Genomic DNA, 12,193 nt, shown 5'->3' with positions numbered 1-12,193 from the left:
AACCAAGAGAATGGGGTTTAGATAGGATCAAGAGTGGGAAGCAGCCAGAGGGAATCCAGAGGTAACAGACAATTAAGGCCCGGGTTAGGTTAAGGGTAACAGAGAATTGGGAATCGTGATAATGAAAGGCCAGTTGAGAGCATTACTGGGATACCTCAGTTGAATGCCAGATCGAGTGGGAGGATTCAAAAAGAGTTCATGGGGTTTCCAGAGGCTGGACCCCGTCATTCAAACTCAAACTCTCAAACAAATGGGACCCAAATTCTTTTGGGGTAAGGTGCAAAGGTGTCGACATCTGAAACTGCTTCCTGCTGGTGAGGGGTGTAGAGCTGTCCTTGCTTCATTGGGTGCTATTTGCAGTCACCTGGAATTTGATGACTTGGACCTTGGAGGAGACAAACCTGATAAAGAGGTTAAGCAAACAAGGACCAAACAGGCACAAAAGGAGTATAGAGAAAAGACAATTTCCCTGGAGGGAATTAAAGATGCAGCAGCAGCAAGTCTATCTACAGTACTTTAAGGTTTGGTAGTGCTTTCAAATGACTCACTTGATTTGGACCTCAGTTTCCTCATTAACAACAATAGTTATACTTATTTTAGCAGTATTAAGAACCATCGTGATTTCTTTGGTTGGATACTAAACTCACCAACAGCCCTGTCTGTGCCTTAATTGACAGTACTCATGAAATTCTAGAGCTGGTGACTAGACATGCAGAGGGGTTGCCATTAGGCTGTAAATAGATGCTCCTGTCCCATCACGGGAAGCAAAAGAATGTCAGCCTCTGTTGCGGGCATTGAGGATCAGGGTAGAAATTGGATGTCTTGGAGGGCACAACATCTGGTGCCGTTTTTTCAGAGAACCTGTTGTCCATGAAAACCAACTCCTCACTGTCAACACCTGTGGTCTCAAAATGGGTGTGGCAACATCTGCCTCTTGCTTTCCCATCTAATCTGCTGAAGTGCTATCTGTCTCACCTATTATTTTATTTTGGCATGCATGACATAACAGAGTCATCATTAATTTACAGTGTGACCTTGGATAAATCACTTTGCTTCTCTTCATCTCAGTTGTCCATCTCTAAAATGGGTGTGAAGGTACTTGTCCTGTTACCTTTGTACGATTATTTTGAGGAAAGTGCATTGGAATACTTAACAGCAAAGTAGCACAGTGGAGGGAGTGCTTAGACTTAGAAAGACCTGAATTCAAATCCTGTCTCTGACACTTACTGACTGTGTGGCTCTGGGTAAGGAACTCAATTTCCTAATCTATAAAATGGGGATAACAACTGTACCTATGTCCTACATCACAAGGTTGTTGTGAGGATCAAAAAGATAACACATGTATAGTGCTTTGCAAACCTTAAAGTGTTATATAAATACTAATTATTATTATTATTTTTTCAAAGCATTTCTCTATGAGCTTTCATTCATCACTGTCAGTCACTGCCAGGATACTTGAATCCCTCAAGGATGGGTTTCTTTTCATCTGCCCAACTCCTGTATGTACCTTCTTTCCCTACACCTTTCCATCCTGTTTCTGTTCTGGAAATAATACTTAAATCATTGTTAGCATTGCTGCTAGGGAATGCCTGACAATCTACTTGCCTACAACTCCATTCATAATTTCTCTAATTGTCTAAACTGACACTCTTCTTTCCTTTATGTGTTGTATCCCTCTTTAAAACAGGCACATTAAAGCTGGAGCTATGGTCAAGCTCTGAGTTGGTCTAGATATTTTGGAAAGCAATTTGGAAACATGACCAAAAAGTCACCAAACCGTACAATCTATAATCCAGTGATAAAACTAACAGGTTTATACCATAAAACTATCAAAGAAAGAGCAAAAGAGCCCACGTGTACGAAAATATTTATAGCAGTACTTTTTGGGTTGGCAGAGACATGCAAACCAAGGTGCTGAAAATCGACTGGGTATTAGATGAGCAAATTATGATGTATAAATGAATGTGATGGAACATTATTGGCTCTTCAGAACTGATGAAATGGATGGCTCCAGAGAAACCTGGGAAGACCTAAATGAACTGATGTGCAGTGAGGTGAGTCAAACCTGAGCAATTTATACAATAACAACATTATCAACAAAAAAAATTCTGAGCAAGGCAGTGTCCAACCACAATTCTAGGAAACTGAAATTGGCATATGCTACCCACCTCCAACAGAAAGGTGACAGGCCCCAGATACAAAGTGACACACATTTACAGATAGAGCCAATGTAGTCATTTGTTTTGCTTGACCTTCCGTATTTGTTACAAGGGTTTTGTTTTACTTTTCTTTTTTTAAAATTAGGGGTAGAGTAAGAAGAGAGGAAGAATATGGTTATGATAACAAAAAGAAAAACGAAAGAGGGTCTTTGAAGAATCTTTGAAGAAAACGTATTAGGAGAGTAGAAGGAAGGGTAGGGTCCTAACAACAATCACAGAAAACCAGACAGCTTACAATATTGCATCTTGAATTTATTGTACATTTAAAAGTGAGACAAATTTTACACAGTACAGAGATATCTAAGGAAATTTTCTCGTGCAAGGAGTTAGTCTGAAGTATGGGGAGTATTTGAACTCCATTAAAACAGGCTCAGTTAATTGAGGGCAATTGTCCTGCATATTGGATGTTATCTCTAGTGCTAAAAGTAGGGGAGAGAGGCTGGGTTTGGAAGTACATTCTTATATTCTTTTCTAGATGTGGGTCTAGGGAAGGCAGAAACTGGTGGATGGCTTGAGCTCAGGAGTTCTGAAGTACAATAAAGCTAAAGCCAATCTGAACTACTTCTGACCTTTGAGCCCAGAAGCCACCAAGATGCTGAAGAAGGGACGAACTCACCCATATTGGAAATGGAGCAGGTCAAAGCTTCTGTGCATGCCATCAATGAGTGTGGGACCATGAGGGGCTGTTGCATTTCTAGCCTGGATGAGACAGAGACATCCTGGTCTCAAAATAAGGTATAATAAAATACAAGGGGATTGCACAACTCAAGACTGACACAACCTGAGTTAGAAATGGGGCAACCGCTGCAATCTAGGTGGGATGCTTTTCCACTGATGCCAATCACAAGGCATGGCACTGAAACCAAGTCACCTCACTGCTTTGTGAGAGTTCTGATTCATGTCTTCTACATGAAGATAAAAAGGAATCTTGTTATGTTGAAGATATTTCATATACACACTCATCATCTGCCCTAGTATGCCCCTGCCTTGACATTCTGGCAAACTACAGGCCATTCTCAGTTGACATGATACTTCCATCACACTCTAAGATATTGGATTTCTCTCAGGATTGGGCAGACAATATTCAGGAAACTTCTGGATACAGTTTTTGATGTATCTCAGGCTCTTCTCATTCTTTCCAAATTTCCAGCTGTTGTTCACCAACTCAGAATGGGAGACATCCAGGAAGGTAGGTTTGAGGTTAGTAACTTCACTACAAAAGAATATAATGAAGAACAAAGGAAAATATTACTTCTGTCGCCACTTATTTGTCAATGACATCACATATTTGCCCCACTTTCAGGCCTTCTCCATGCTAGTACCCTCTGACTCTCATGTCTACCTATCTTTTCTCTCCAGGTATATCATCTTCCATTGACTTCCTACCATTTCTTTTAGTTCCACTTTGAGTGATGTCTCCTTCATAAAGCCTTCTTTGATCGTAATATAGTCTAATGGAAAGTAGACTGACCTTGGATTAAAATCCTCTCTCACTGTTTGGTCAGGTGACACTTTGGGTCTTTTTTTCATATCCATAACTAAGGGGCCATACTAAATGACCCCTAACAGCTGTAGATCCAGGATCTCTCAATTGGAATTATCTTTTCCTTACCTGATCTCATTTTTATTTACTTTGTTGTTATTCACTTACCATATTTTAACCTAGTATATTCATTAGTGCAGAATCATTAGTCTTATTAACTTGTCAGGTTCCTGGAGGAAATAATCATTTCTCATTTATTTTTTCATGTCTAACAGAGTCCAGCATGATAAAACTATACAGTGTTTATTGAATACCTTGTCAAACTTTGTTTTCAACACAAGTCACAACTTTGACATTCCTCAAGAGTTGTGTTGAAAAAAATATCAGTGTTTGCTATGTGTCAGACATTGTCATTGGTGTGGGGATACAGAGGAAAACAATCCCTGACCTCATGAGTCTTAAGTAACCCCTCTGCCCACATGAGTTTCGCAGGCTTTGAGGGACAGCCTTTTGAATCTGTGTGCTATGAATGAAGAAGGAGATGTGACTTGGTTGACAGAACACTGACTCTACTGTCTAGCTGAATGAAGAGAGAAGGGATTTCTTCAGATAACTGGAAGACTTCAAGAGACAGTAGAAGGAAATGAATAACTGGAACCTGCAAAGCCTCAGACAATTTAGAAGAAGTTGTTTGTTCCTCCAGTATGTCTTCTGCAATCCTAGGTTGTACTAATACAGATTGCTTTTGATGAAATGTGAAATTATTCTATCTCCTGGCCTATGAACCAGGGCATTTTTATGTTTAGATAGTACACACACACACACACACACACACACACACACACACACACACACAGTAAATTGGCTAAGGCAATTTTGTGGGATTCTACTATTTGTCATGTTTCTAATGATGGCGCTATCCAAAATTAGTTGGACTGATCTAAGGCTGACTTTTGATGGTCCTATTCTTAGCCTACCTATATAGTTGGACTTGGCAAGGCTTGAGTTCCCATAGTCACCCAGGCCTACATCCATGCCACAAGGGGACATGAGATGAGGATCTTAGTGGATGATCATAGGTACTTAATTTCTTATAAATCTTCATTTCATGCCACAAACCCCAGATGATGAAATTTAACCCTTTCATTATCAACAATTCAGGATATAATATTAGAACAGGAGGCTATATATGTTCCTACCTCCTAAACTCTTCAGTGTTTTGGATAGTTGCTTCATGAGATCTTCTAAATATTCTCTTATTGGAAGACTTCAATTGCAGAATATCTTCGGTTGTATAGAGAACCCTCTTGGAGTAATCTATTTGTACTGCCTTTGAAACTGCAACACTTTGTATTTTTTCATTCAAACCCTGTTGGCAACCTGGGAAGAAAGGAAGTCAACAAAGTCCTTGCTCTAGTTGTTTCTGTATCTTCTGAGAGATTTCAGCTTAATTTAAATAGCATTGCATTTGTAATGAGACACTGTGGGTCAAAATTCCAACTCTATTATTTCCTTGCAAGTGATTATGGATAAATACTTTCCTCTTCTTGGGCCTCAGTATCTCCCTTGTAAAACAGGTTCAACTAAATGGTCTTTAACATTTTCATTACCCCTAAATCCATGATCCTATTAACCCCTCTGATTCTCTCTGGTTCTAAATCTTACTCAATAAGTCATGACACTGGGACATGCATATGTAAGGTTAATGGGTTATAAGATCTTCCCTGCCCATTAATAGGCCTCATGTGGAGCCCTGGTACAGAGCCAATTAGGCTCTAGGCCACAGGAATTCCCATGCTTTTCCAATTAAATGCTTATTTCCAAGTTTCTCAGCACTAATCCCATGAGGTACTGAGTCTTTGGTTGGAAACTGTATCTATTGTGTGACTTGGAGGGAAAGGTGTGGGTGGAGAGAGAAGCAAGCAGAGAAAGACACAGGCAGAGAGAAGAACTTGCCAAGGGGAAGTTGTTCACTGGGAGGCTTGATGGGAAGAAATGCTGGGGCTCCCTGGATTGGTAATGAGTACCTTACTAAATCTTGCCTTCTGGTGTCCTAATAGCAAAGTTTCAAATAAATATTTTGATTTTGTCTTTGAGAAAGAGAGTTTATTATATTTTGTGAACAAACCCTGGGAGTAAATATGCATATTCATAGCAGCTGGTATGAGTATGGCATTGGCATTACAACATATTAGGCACTCCTGCAGACTGGGGGAATCACAGGTGCTTCTACTTACCTGGTCCTCTCTTACACTATATGAGCAAAGATACAAAGTCCCTTTAGTTTAGATTATGCTTTCTCTCACATTTACTCCATCTTTACCTTTTGGCAATTTAACCATCCCCAGCAGGCCTTGACTCTTGTGCCATTTCTTTAAAGATAGTTTTTTTTCTACTTTCATATACTTCTCTCCTTCCCCAAGCTAGTAACATTTTCTGTTTGATTATTTGCACCTAGTATCAATATGTCCTTTCCAACTGCCCCTTGGCTTTGACCCTTTGATCAAATTGATCTGCAATGAAGATTCCTTTTTGCAGATAGACTTTGACAATGATACCCCACTTCCTTTAACCCATCCTGCACAGGAGATGACTGATGACATGGATCATTACACAAACACTTACCCCATCTTCACCAAAACTCCTGAGAGATTGCCAGAGATACTGGAATCCAATAAAGTCATCAACTGGGATCAGATGTTCAATATCCAAGGTAACTGCTTAGAAGCAAATGGAATTTGTAACATTTATCAACCAACAACTATAATAGATCTTTAATTGTAGATCATAAAACTTATTGGCAGTGTGGAAGAGAGGACATTAGACTTGAAGTCAAGAAGAGTTTACTTCAAACTCAACCTCAGACCTTTAGTAGGAAGATAGTGAACCTATCTCAGCCTCATTTTCCTCTTATGTGAAATGGGCATAATGAGCACACAGGGCTATTGTAGGACCAAATGAGACAACAGAGAAAACACTTTACAAACCTTAAACTTTGAAATAACTGCTAGCTATCATCAATATCACCATTTATCATCATCATCATTTATGTTAACATTGTATCTTGTTCTGGTCCCCCTGACTCATTATTGTTATATTTATTATCCTAGACAGGTATTTGACTAAAAACTAAGAATCATTTGTTACAGACAGTGTTTTCATCACTGCTTCTTATGGAAAAGTGGAAGAAGAAATAGGTCGATTTTAGAGGTGAGTAACTGGTTAAGAAAATAGTGTTTGAGAAAAGGACTCATTTTTCTGACCTATGATCAAACGATTCAAATATAGGATTGATGAGTTCTCGACCAGAATAGAATACTCTTAATAATGGTATATGTGTGTGCACATATGTCTGTATGCGTATTTATATAAATAAATGTGTATAAATACAGATAGATGCACATAGTTATGTATGAGTGTACATGCATACACACACACACATATAAAAAAGCATACCTGCATACATTCACATATGCCCAACATATTATAGACTATGTATTCACATGTGTACACATATATACCAACAATGCATGTGTATAGTGCATGTGTATTATATTATGTGTGCTGATGTGCATATGTGCGTATAAATTTGTATAGATGCACATGACAAATATATGTATTACATATACCCATATGTATGTACACACACAAAATTCTATGCATATATACAATACATATACATGTACACAATACAATACTTGGACTCTTGAGAATCAGATCAAGGAGTCTTCCCATGTCAAGATTCTTTTCATCATCTCCATGATCACTGTCCTTTAAATTAAGAAGACAAGGAGAGGCATAAAATGAGCCACATTTCCATCTGATATCATGGAAATAAACAGGTAAGGCAAAGGAGTAAGAGTGAAAAGGGGCACAAAAAGTATGAAGGGAACAAGGAATAAAAGCTGAGGATGCTGACGTTGAAAACCAAATCAACAGAAGGTCATTGAACAAAATGATGTATGACACAAAAATTTGTCTTCTAATACTAATATTCTTTTAGTGATTCTCTATGACTAAGAATTATAGAGCATTGCCAAAGAATCAAAATTGCACGTGATCCAAAGTATAATGGAGAGACACCTGCATACAAAATCATTTTGTAGCAGATTATCAATAATGTTTTTAGGCACAAGAGGAGGCATAATTCACATGAATGTGTATGGATATGCATATGTGTAATGCACAAATATGTGTGCATATGTGTATATGTATATACTGGGTGTATGTTCTGGAGCTGGGATGGGGAACTTTGTTGTGTTGGAAGGCCACGTTAATATTTATATGTAACCAAATAAAATAAAAATGTAAAATATGGACAAAAATGTATTAATAAAAATAAAAGGATTTGTTCTGTAATGTTTGGATTCATTCAAAATGCCACACTTAAAGACCTAGAAGGCCACGTGTGGCCTTAAGGCTGCAGGTTCCCCTTCTCTGTCCTAGATACATGATTTCAACATGATCCTACTCTCTCTTTCTCCCTTCATCTCTCACTCCCTCTCTCCCTGCTTCTCTTTCTCTCCCTCTCCCTCTCCATATCTATACCCTACACATCTGATTTCAAAAGGATAGGGACCTACTGATGAGGAAATTCTCTTTATCAATGCAGATTGGCAACTATTTTTTACAATTTTTAACTGTAAAGATATGCCTGAGGTCAAATAGTCAGTACATGTCAGAGATTCAAATAGTATTTGAACTGAGATGTCCTGAATCAAAGAATAATCCTCTCTGTATTATAATACATAGATTCTTTCTCATTTTTGTTGTTAGGTCATTTCAGTCCTGTCCAACTCTTTGTGATTGCATTTGGGGTTTTCTTGGCAGAGACACTGGAGTGGCTCACCACTTCTGTCTCCAGCTCATTTTACAGATCAGGAAACTGAGGCACAGAGGCTGAAGTGACTTGATCAGGGTCACACGACTAGTAAGTGTCTGAGGCCAGATTTGAACTCAGGAAGATGAGTCTTCCTGACTCCAGGTCCAGCACTCTATCCGCTGAGCCACTTAGCTGCCCTGCTTTCTCATTAAAAATATCTAATAAATGTTTGATCAGAATAAGGTGACTTGGACTTTTAGGGAAAAGATGGAATAATGTACAGAAAGCCCATATATTGCACTGACTCCCATGGAATGTTAAAGCATTTAGAGAAAGGCATTAGGATCCTAGAAGGGTCTTTTTTTAAAAGACATCTTTTCTAGGTGATTGATGGGACATCATACACAAGAATTGTCCAGGATAAGAAAATATGAATGGGCTATGATGGACACCGTTGGAGGGATGATTCGTGAAACTGAGATTATGTATTCCTTGATGAATCAAAGAAGCCTTGATGATTTAGCACTTCTAGGGTTTGGGACTTCCCTTGCTTGTGCAGGATTTAGTTAGACAAATATTTAGCAGTTAATGTAATGTAAGAATTGGGTCCAAAGCATTCCACCCTATTTTAGCATTGATATTTTAACTACCTGATATCATAAGTGTGAAAAGTCCTTCAAGCTGGAATAATATTTCTTGAGAATTGTGTTCAGATAGGCTGAGGAAATTTGCTACACTTCAGAAGTCATTACCAAGATAGTTAAAGCTGGATTGACTCAAAGAGGTGGGGATAAGCATAACTTGCCAGTGCATTTGTGAGGAGGAACCACTTGGGGGAAGGAAAAGCAGGGAGGTCTTTGCCTAACCTTGGCCAGGTCTCCTCCCTACCCCCACCCTTGAAGGGTCTGGAGGATATGTGGACTTTCCAGTTTCCTATAGAACTACTATCAGTTTCTCTAGATTAGTTGATGGCAGTGTCTGTATTGGGAACCAAGGACAGATATAATGTGGATTCACTGTTCCACAAGGAATATAGAAAAAAAAATACAAAACTTTTCTATGGCTATGGAGAAGTTGTGTACCCAACAAATGGAAATGAAGTCTTTGAAGAAATCTTGAAATATGTACTTTCAAAGCCTGAGCCTACTTTCCTTTGGACTCTGTATATACTTGTGGGAGGGGCAGATAGGTGGTGCAGTGGATAGAGCACCAGTGCAGGAGTCAGGAGGACCTGAGTTCAAATCTCACCTCAGACACTTGACACTCACTAACTATGTGACCTTGGGCAAGTCACTTAACCCCAATTGCCTCATCCTGGGTCATCTCCAGTCATCCTGATGAATATCTGGTCACTGGATTCAGATGGCTCTGAAGGAGAAGAGAGGTTGGTGACCTACAAAACCCTCCCTCACACCAAACAAAGTCAAGTGCAAGTCATGTCATCATTTTTCTGATGGCATGCTCTTCTTCAGCAACGGACAAACACACACACACATACTTGTGAGAGAATCTGTAACACTTTTCTTTTGGTGGGAGGAATGGTTGGTATCAATTGTTCTATAGCAACTTATAAATGCCTTTTAAAATATTGTATTTATGTATTCATTTTTAGATTTTGGAGTTCATTTCCATAAAATTTTGAGTTCCAATTTTTCCTGCACATTTCTCCCCACCCTCCACCCCACAATACCTTGCATTCTGATTACCCATTCCCTCAATGTACCCTCCCTTCTATTACACCCCACCCTTCCCTTATCTCCATATTCTCTCTTTTCTTTTAGGGCAAGATAAACTTCTGAACCCCATTACCTGTGTTTCTAATTTCCCAGTTACATTCAATAATAATTCTCAATATCTGTTTCTAATACTTTGAATTCCAACTTCTCTCCCTCCGTCCCCACCCATCCCCACTGAAAAGGCAAGCAATTCAATACGGGCTATATATGTGTCGTTTTGCAAAAGACTTCCATAATAATCATGTTGTGTAATACTAACTATATTGCCCTCTATCCTACCTGGTCCCCCCACTTTTTTCTATTCTCTCATTTGTCCTTGTCCCTTCCCAAAAGTGTTTGCTTCTAGTTACTCCTTTCTCCCATTTTCCCTCCCTTCTATCATCCCCCTCACCCCACTTGTTTGCTTCTCCCCTACTTCCCTGTAGTGTTAAGATAGATTTTCATACCAAATTTAGTGAGCATGATATTCCCTCCTTAAGCCATATGTGAAGAGGGTAAGCTTCATTTTTCCCCTCTCACCTTCTCCCTTTTCTCCTCCATTGAACAAGATTTTTCTTATTTCTTTTATGAGGTATAGCCTTCCCCATTCCATTTATCCCTTTCTCCTCCCAGTATTTTCCTCCCTTACCCCTTAATTTTTATTTTTTTTATGGATATTATCTCTTCTGATTCAACTCAATCTGTACTCTCAGTCTATGTTTGTGTGTGTGTTTGTGTGTGTGTGTGTGTGTGTGTAAAATTCTTCCACCTACTCAAATACTGAAAAAAGTCTCAAGAGTTACAAATACTGTCTTTTAGCAGGAATGTAAACAGTTTAGCTTTAGAAAGTCTTTTATGATTTCTCTTTTCTGTTTACCTTTTTATACTTCTCTTGATTCTTGCATTTGAAAGTCAAATTTTCTATTCAGTTGTGGTCTTTTCATCATGAATGCTTGAAAGTCCTCTATCTCATTGAATGGCCATTTATTCCCTTGAAGTATTATACTCAGTTTTGCTAGGTAGGTGATTCTTGGTTTTAATTCTAGTTCCCTTGACTTCTGAAATATCATATTCTAATCCCTTCAATCCCTTAATTTAGAAGCTGCCAGATCTTGTGTTATCCTATTTTTATTTCTACAATACTCAAATTCTTTCTTTCAAGCTGCTTGCAATATTTTCTCCTTGATCTGGATATTTGCTGTTTTTGGATCTCCTTCAGGAGGTGATTGGTGGATTCTTTCAATATTTATTTTGTCCTCTGGTTCTAGAATATCAGGGCAGTTTTCCTTGGTAATTTCATGGGAGATAATATCTAGGCTCTGTTTTTGATTATGGCTTTCAGGTAGTCCCACAATTTTTAAATTGTCTCTAATGGATCTATTTTTCAGGTCAGTTGTTTTTCCAATGAAATGTTTTAGTAAGGGCCTGGAATTTCCATGTTGGATGAAAATGTCACATCTCATCCTGTGATTATAGGAGAATAAGTTGTGTTTAGGATTGAAGAGGAGTAAGAGACTGAGCTGTGTTCCATTTGGGAAATTGCACAGCATGTTAAGTAGTGCTAAGCTGCTCCCTGATACATAAACTCATCTCTTTATTTGTTAATATATTTATGCAGCTTTAATGAGTCTCCTAGACTCCAGTTCATTGTCAACTACTACTGGAGATTACCACTTGAATGTCCCATCAACATGGGCCAAAAAAAACTGAACTTCTACCCTAATCCCACTCCCTTTCCAAACTTCACTATTTTTGTAAAGTGTCCTTGTCCTTAGTTTTATATTCTGGGTTATCTTTCTTTTTCCTCACCACTCACATCTAATCAATTGTAGATTCTACTCATTCTGCCCATATATTCTAACATTTCTCTGACCACATGCTGCTATCCTCATTCATCTACCATATGGACAACTGCAAACTTCTGGAGGATTAGAACTGTTTTATTTTTGTCTGT

The 12,193-nt window shown here is 38.6% G+C and overlaps 2 pseudogenes; one reads left to right on the top strand and one right to left on the bottom strand.

Moving 5' to 3' along the window:
• Positions 1-2,437: 2,437 nt before the first annotated feature.
• Positions 2,438-5,392, bottom strand: LOC140522073 (glycine N-acyltransferase-like protein 1; annotated as a pseudogene).
• Positions 5,393-5,697: 305 nt separating this feature from the next.
• LOC140522072 (glycine N-acyltransferase-like protein 2 pseudogene) overlaps positions 5,698-12,193 on the top strand; it is a 63,056-nt pseudogene continuing 56,560 nt past the window's right edge.

The sequence above is a fragment of the Notamacropus eugenii genome, chromosome 2 (assembly GCF_028372415.1).
Source record: "Notamacropus eugenii isolate mMacEug1 chromosome 2, mMacEug1.pri_v2, whole genome shotgun sequence".
Classification (NCBI taxonomy): Eukaryota; Metazoa; Chordata; class Mammalia; order Diprotodontia; family Macropodidae; genus Notamacropus; species Notamacropus eugenii.
This window is presented reverse-complemented; position numbering and strand designations above follow the sequence as displayed.